The following is an 8405-nucleotide window of genomic DNA, read 5'->3' on the forward strand; positions in this document are numbered from 1 at the left end:
TTATGATTTACAGGAACATACAGACTATCTAAAATAACTTCTTCCTCATAATCATCATTTTCGCGACCATCTTCAATTTCCTCTCGATTTTCATCATTCAATTCAAAGTGATGAATAATCCATTCTGGCAAGTATGGTTGGAGGCTATACAGGAATCTTCTTAGGTTCAGTTCAATCATAACCTCACAAAGTTGCCACAATTCCAATTCATTATCCAAAAATTTGTTACAAACTTCTGCACCACTCCAATAGTTCTCAGCATCACGAAGGCATAATTCGATTTGTTTTTCATCATAGCATACACTCATATCATAATTGCTTGCATGTTCGGCTCCATCACCCAACACCTTCAATTTAGACGACAAATGTTGAACCGATGATTTGAGATCTACAACATCGACCCAATCTTGACTTGCGTACTGCATCCACATCTTTAAATGGTGGAACTGAAATCGAATAAAAAAAACAATAAGCAACCTCCAATTTTTCAGTGATATAATACTCACATTCCCATTTTACTTGTAGTTACAAAGTGGGTGTATTCAACTAAGTTAGTAATGTTTATATTTCCATATAATTATCATCTAATATATGAATATTAATGAAACAATAAGAAATTCATTATAATTACTATTATTATTCAATCATATTGAATTTGACTAGAGTTAGCGTTTTCACACCAAAAAACTTTGTAAGCTATGACCTAAAGAAATTCGCTATAAATTATTACAATTATTATTCAATCATATTGAATTTAACTAGAGATCGCGTTTTCATGCCAGCAAAACTTTGTTGGCTCTGTCCTAAATACACCATCGTATATTTACCACCTGATGAGTTGATACAAGATATATCGTCATCACTGAATTGCAACGAAATACGTTTTGGTAGCCATGTTTTAAATAATTTATCATTGCTCACATCTTGCAAAGTTAATAAAATTGATTTACCAAATCGTGTAGAATAAGTTGACATATTTTTAATTATGTACACTTCATCAATTGGCAATGATGATAAGGCCTTTTGCTCTAGTATTTCAACCTCCTGTACAATCAAATTATTAATTTTATTCAAGTCTACTTTTGAAACGGACATGATGATAATATATATGAAAATATAAACAATTTCCAACAGACAAATACACTCACCGTCTTCCTTCTATTACGAACTGAATAACACTCTACCAATTGCTAACTGCTGCAGATATATTCGTCTACTGATTTCATAGTGTGCCAAGCATTTCTTTTATATTAAACAGTGCGAGTCACCCCCACCATGAAACCGTGAAAGGTTCACATTGCTAGTTGCTATCCACTAGAGATGCCTGACGTCACAGACAAGCCCATCTCCCAATTTGATGCGATAACAGTTGCCGGCACGAGCAAGCAGTGATCGTTGCGCTCTCGGAGAGGGCAGACGTTTGCACAGTCCTCGCCCGCCTGCGTGTCACCATCAATAGCGAGGGTAGGGTGATGCGTTACGTCACATCATTCACTGCTTCGAGAGCGATAGCCGAACAAGCAATTGTCGTTGCGCTCTCGGAGAAGACAGACGTTAGCACAGTCCTCGCCCGCCTGCGTGTCACCATTGATGGCGAGTCTGGGGCGTTACGTCACATCCTTCACTACATCGAGGGAGGTGAGAGCAGACCGATGAATACGCATTACTCTGCCACACGTCGTGGAGTGAACATGTCGCTCTCTAGCCGTTGAACGGTTATTGCTGTGACGTCACTCCACTACTAACTTGGTGCCCTCACACCGATGGAGCATTCATTACTTGGAGGATCTTCGAAGTATGCAGACGTATGTTTGTACATAGACAAACAAGCACATGATGAAACCCTGTACCGTGCATTCTCTTACACACACACACACACACACATACACACACAAAATCTCATATGAAAAAAAAATCTGAACGATCCATGCACCAGACACTTCAAGGTCACAACGCCTTGACTTCACTGCACAACAAAAAAAAGCAAATAACACGTCATATTGGTGGGGGGAGGATTAGAACCGGGAAAAAATTTCTGAACAATCCATACACCACACCCTTCAAGGTCACATCACAGTGACTTCACCAAACAACAACCAATAAAAAAGCAATTAATACGTCATAGTGGTGGGGGGAGGCTTAGAACCGGCTCAAATCTCCTACTGCTATCATTAATAACGTTCAATAAGGACATTCATCACCATTCTACTAGGCACAACAGCCACATTCATATAAATAGAACAAATACAAGAAATAGTATTAGCAGTTTATTCTTTAAAAGTTTTGACCAATTCAATGATTCACCTGATTCAATTGTATCTACTCTATCATTAAAGATTTTCAAGAGCGAACTGTTAAAATATATTCATGATGGAAATTGAAAAATTCCTTTTTGTTCAGTTCAAATTATGTATGTATATAAAGTTGTATTATTTATATAAATTGTTGTTTATATTATATTTTGAGTTTGCTAACCTGTATATTAGGGAATCCTAATTCAATAAATAAATTCAAATTCAATTCAACAAATGATCGATGCTTCATCAGTCACTATCTGTTTAAGAAAATCCGTTTAAAATCTATTTTCCGTTAACCAGCCCTACGAACAACTTTCAAAAGTTGAAACTTGTGCGAGCTAAGAATTAGCGAGGTCTTACCTTTTAACGTGTGATTCATAACATCTTCAGATGTTCCTAAAATAATGAACTGAAAAAGCAAAGAAACAATACGAAATACTCAATATAATTACTTTGCCCATAAATTGTTGAGAAATTAGTTGTTTCATTAAGTAAAAAACGTGTTACCGAATATTGCAAATTGTAAAAAATGTATCATCATCTTCGATGAAATCAGGTCGATTGTAACATTTCCTTTTCACAGAGTTAATATTTATTTTGTTTCTGTATTATATAATGTGAATGAGAGTGTATAACATTTTGTAAGTGCAACGTAACACTGACTGGTTAACCGAGACAATAGTATTCAAATTTATTCTCAAGTTCAGATCCTTACAAATTACAGGGTTGAAATGGAACGTATTTCACTTATTAATGAATATGTTTTGAAAGTGTTTCCAATGTGCAAACTGTGACTGGTGGTGAAGATATAATATTTTCATCATAAGGAGGCCATATAAAATTGCTGCAAATGCAAATACGTAAAAAATCGTTTAGTGAAAACCTCACAATGAAGTGTTTTTTGAATACATTATATTAAGTATTTTTTTCGAGAGGAAACATTACCATGTTCACATAAAGAGTTTGAGATTTTTCCAGTTTACACCATTGGAAAGATATGATACATTTATCATTGCAAATGCCTTTTGAATTGGGATGTATTTCTTCTATTCGCATTTTGAAAATTCACGAATAATAATATCATATGTGAATAACATGGAATTTATCTCTACATTTGCTCATTTCACACTATATGGAGATGATATATCACTGGTTACCTCGGGCACCATCAATTTTGGAACGGGCAAGTGTGCTCGTGTGTACCTTCAATTTTGGAACGGGCACACTTGCCCGTTCCAAAATTGAAGGTCGACTCTTTCAGTTGTATTGCCAATTGCATATGTAGGACATATGCAATTGCACTGACGCCTGTCGGATATAATCCAACGCCCTTCGTAGTATTAGCCAGGGGAGTAGTTGTTTTCTGATAGACGTCATTCCATTCAACCTACTGTGACTGGCTTGAACGTTTAAAGTTCATTTCTTTAGATTTGTTTACTGCCAGCCCACTGACTAATAACAAAGTAGCAGCTTATAATAGCATGATTCACAGATTAGTCAATGCTCCTCTTTCAATAGATAATTTCAATAAAGAACTTAATATCATCAAGCAAATTGCGGTTAACAATGGGTTTAAAGCCGCATTAATAAACAAAATACTTGCCAAGAAAGTCTACGCAAAGGCGATTCGAGACGTTTTTCCTATTGATAAGGTACCTAGATAATCAAAATTATAGTGTTTTAACGTATTTTGGACAACCGACGGAAAAAGTGGCTTCATTTTTGAAGAAACGAGATATTAAAATTGCATATAGAACAAGTAATACGTTGGGAAAGTTAGTTAGAATTAATAAAGACAAAACATTCAAATTCGAGAAATCAGCAATATATAACGTGCCCTAGCCGTGTGGAACGTGCCCTAAGGTATATATTGGTCAAACTGGCAGAACATTTAGGAGTCGAATCCAGGAACATCATATGAGCTATGTGAATAAGAAAACAAGTTCAATATATTCAAATCATCTTCTAGAAGAAAATTATATCTTTAACGGAGACTTCGAAATTTTGCACACAGAAAATGATGGTTTGAAACTGAATCATTTGGAAGCAGTGGAAATTATATAAAGAAACTTCATTGGAGCATCCTTGTCTAGATACAGCCCCTTGAAGGGGGTACATAAAATTTGTATAACAATTTTTTTCACAAGCACTGAAAAAGTTACAATATTGAAATTAACCTGACATTTTGTACTACCAAAAAGACACTTAGCCAGTAATTTATTTGGTTTACCCCATGATTGTAAGGGGTGGAAAACGCAACCCCTAAAATTTATTTCCAATGTAACTTATGTCTTATTATTTGTTTACCATTTAAACATGTACTTCCGATAACCTGTTTCATTCTAAACAAAAAATGTCTCTTGGGTTTTTTGCCTAAAATAAACCAGTTCGCAGCAAAAAATTATTTTACGAACAACTACAGAGATACATCGTCATAAATGCGAAAATACGAAACTAATCTACCTAGTAGGTCGTTATTAGCGATAGTGACAATTAAATTGGTATGACGCTGTTAGTTTGTGAATTTTCGAAATTGAATTAATACTAATTGTGTGGTGTTGTTCTGTTCTTAATTTGTTACTTTAATAATTCACTTGTTATTAAACTGGCATACACAAATGAGGAAATGGCAGATATGCATTACGTTTACGGTCTATCGCAGGGGAATTGGTTAGAAGCTTCTAGAATATATGCTGAAATGTATCCTCAACGGCAGCATCCTTCACATAGAATATTCGTTCGACTTCATCAACGATTACGAGAATATGGTTCATTCAGCAAAAGAACGCAGGATTGTGGTCGCCATCGAGAAGTACGAACAACACAGCTTGAGGAAGCTGTACTTAATTTGGTTGAAGAACAACCTGCTACCAGTACTAGAGAGATTGCTTTCCAGCTAAATGTTGATCATACGACGATATTTCGAATTTTAAAGGAACAACTCTTATACCCTTACCATCTGCAACGAGTAAAGGCACTGTTACCGCGAGACTTTCAGAACCGTCTTGAATTTTGCAATTGGATGCTGGAAATGATTAGAAGAAATTGTGACTTTCTGAAGACGATAGAATGCACAGACGAATGTAGTTTTTCTCGGTACAAGATTATTAATTTTCATAATTACCACTTATGGGCTGTCGAAACTAACCATCAAGAACAGTTTTCTCTTAACGTGTGGCTCAGAGTTATTGGTGATGATTTAATTAGGCCTCATTTTCTACCTCCTCGATTAAATGGTGAGGCATACGTTCAATTTTTAAGAGAATTGCATCCAGTATTGCTGGAGGAAGTTCCTTTGGGCGTCAGAAGAGACATGTTTTTTATGCATTTTATGCCCATTTTAGTTAAGTAGCGCGTCAGCATTCAACTGAAACATACGTAAATCAGTGGATAGGTCGAGGAGGACCACAGAACTGGCCCGCTCGATCCCCAGATCTCAATCCTCTCGATTTCTCTATTTGGGGCAATTTACAGCATTTGGTTTATCGTACTCCAGTTCGCGATGTAGACGACTTAAGAAACCGCATCATCGATGCGTGCAGGGTAATCAGAGAGACTCCAGGAATATTTGAGCGAATACGTGGTTCAATGCGCCGACGTCTAGACGCATGCGTAATGTCTGAAGGTAGACATATTGAACATTTACTATGATTTCTACATGTTGTTTGTTTTGTTATAAATAAATTAGTTTTGTTTATTATCCTTCAATCGTTTAATGCAGGTACTGACTACAAAATAACAATAAATTCAGTTCGCATTTATGACGATGTATCTCTGTAGTTGTTCGGAAAATAATTTTTTGCTGCGAACTGGTTTATTTTGGGCAGAAAAACCAAGAGACATTTTTTATTTAGAATGAAACAGGCTATCGGAAATACATTTAAAATGGAAAACAAATAATAAGACAGTTACATTGGAAATAAATTTTAGGGGTTGCGTTTTCCACCCCTTACAACTATAGGGTAAACCAAATAAATGACTGGGTAAGTGTCTTTTTGGTAGTACAAAACGACAGGTTAATTTCAATATTGTAACTTTTTCAGTGCTTGTGAAAAAAATTGTTATACAAATTTTATGTACCCCCTTCAAGGGGCTGGATCTTAACAAGGGATGCTCCAATGAAGTTCCTTTATATGAAAGATCCTATCTTTTTTTCGATGAGGAATCACCTCCTTAAATGTTATACACTTATTCAGTTACACCCTGTATAACCATTATTGAACTTATTTTCTTAAAAACCAAGAAAGAATTATTATTGATATATATATATATATATATATATATATATATATATATATATATATATTGGAAGTATTCAAATCGCTTGACAAAGCTACTGTGCTAGCGAAACATCTTGTGATATATTTTTCAAATTAAGTTTGTGGAGATCAAACCGTGAGGAGTAGTTTTTGAAATTAACACGAATATTGATACGAGATCGGTTCAAAAAGTAATGTGAATTTTCATTATTCACAAAAATTTGTTCAATAATTCCGAAACGTATTGTGCCGTACTTTTCTTCCTGGATGATTATCATAGAACATATAAGCAGCAGCTCTAGCACTACTTTCATTCTGGTAGTACAAACTCACTATTTCAATCCACTTTTGAAGCGTATAAACCATTGCTCCTCCAGAATTCACAAAAACAAAAACACCAATTGTAACTTCACCTGGTAGTTATTCGTTATTGTAGAATGAGACAAATACAAAATGAAGAGAATATCGAATTCAAACTCAACTAGGCAAAACAAGACTTATTTGAAGTGTACTTCACTAAAACATCACAGAAGTTTATTCAAGGTGGCTCGTTTTCAACCATAATGTATTCTAGTTTGTTTAAATCTGTTCATCATGGACCATCTGATGATGCAAAACAATTGATCCATTAAAAAAAATGGTGACATGCTCTGGGAGTGCGATAGGGAAAGTTAAATCTAAAGTGAATATGTCAAAATGTGTCCCCCTGTATACTATTGTTGAGATGTTTTTTATTTTTCCTGAAAATCATTGTCCAAAAGTTATTCAGGTTCTTTACTTATCTCAGACTTTTCATTTTCCAACGTCTTATTTTCAGTGTTACCTAAATCTTGTTGAAGTGAGCAAGAAGTTTTCAAGGCTTCTTTCACGATTCCTTTCTTTAAAAACTTCTAATTTGATTAGTCTGTTCATAGATATCATCGTTATTGATAGTTTATTCAAAACTCAATTCGAATGAAAAATTATCAATCTAAATTGTACAAAAATGGGATTTTCATTAGTTGTAGCAGTTCAATATAGGCATAAGGTTAAAATGTGCGTATGAAGTATTCTTCTTAGCGACTGTGCGCGTTCAAAACTTTCTGGTGATTACGATATTTTGATCATCACTAAATCAGTTTCTTAAGTAGTCGTTATTGTCACCACTGGCATCGTAAAAACGAGAGCTTTGAGATCCTACAGGAAATAATCCAAAACATTCAAGTCGGGCGACTTTGATGGCTATCTTTGAAGTTCCACACAAACTATCTGAAACGAAAAGTTCCTTCATCATATATCTACTACATATCTAATTTGTAGAGGTACATTTTCAAACATACTATCGTACGATTTTGTCTCGATACACGGATGTTTATTTCAGTTCATCAATTGCGAATATTTGAGAATAATATTGGTTTTCTTTTTCATTTGACAAGTTAATTTTAGTATCATTGTTCCGATCGTTCAAATTAGTTCAACATTCAAATAGTTTTTCTTGCTCACGTTTTTTTTAGATTTTTTTGATGAAGGTTTTAGTTGTTTTCAAACAGTTTATAAATACAAGGGGCGAGCAATAATTCCAGTTCCTCATCACAAAATTAAACATGACGCAACAAAACAGAATTGAATATTATAAAGCTTTGCCAGACATTGACCGTATGAGTGAATTATATATCAGTGCTAGCTAATTCAGCAAAATCTTCCTCATATTCTCATTTTGATAAAATTAATGAAGAGTTTGAATCTCATAATGTATTGTTAATTCTTCTTCAGATTTCGACAGATACCTACAATAATGATGAATTTGAAGATTTATCAAAGACTTCTTATAAAAATCATTACTTCACTGAATCCATTCATGATAATCTTT

At 34.6% G+C, this 8405-nt stretch overlaps 1 long non-coding RNA gene across 1 annotated transcript; it reads right to left on the reverse strand.

Annotated features, from left to right (window-relative positions):
- Window positions 1-7172: 7172 nt before the first annotated feature.
- On the reverse strand, window positions 7173-8009 carry LOC141479975 (uncharacterized). Its single transcript, XR_012464094.1, has 2 exons — window positions 7862-8009; window positions 7173-7804 (listed from the first exon to the last, which is right to left on the reverse strand). It is a non-coding gene; the product is annotated as an uncharacterized lncRNA (long non-coding RNA).
- Window positions 8010-8405: the final 396 nt, after the last annotated feature.

Source organism: Leptinotarsa decemlineata, unplaced genomic scaffold (assembly GCF_025532065.1).
Source record: "Leptinotarsa decemlineata unplaced genomic scaffold, Ldec_3_MD MMD2_P_RNA_scaffold_5, whole genome shotgun sequence".
Classification (NCBI taxonomy): Eukaryota; Metazoa; Arthropoda; class Insecta; order Coleoptera; family Chrysomelidae; genus Leptinotarsa; species Leptinotarsa decemlineata.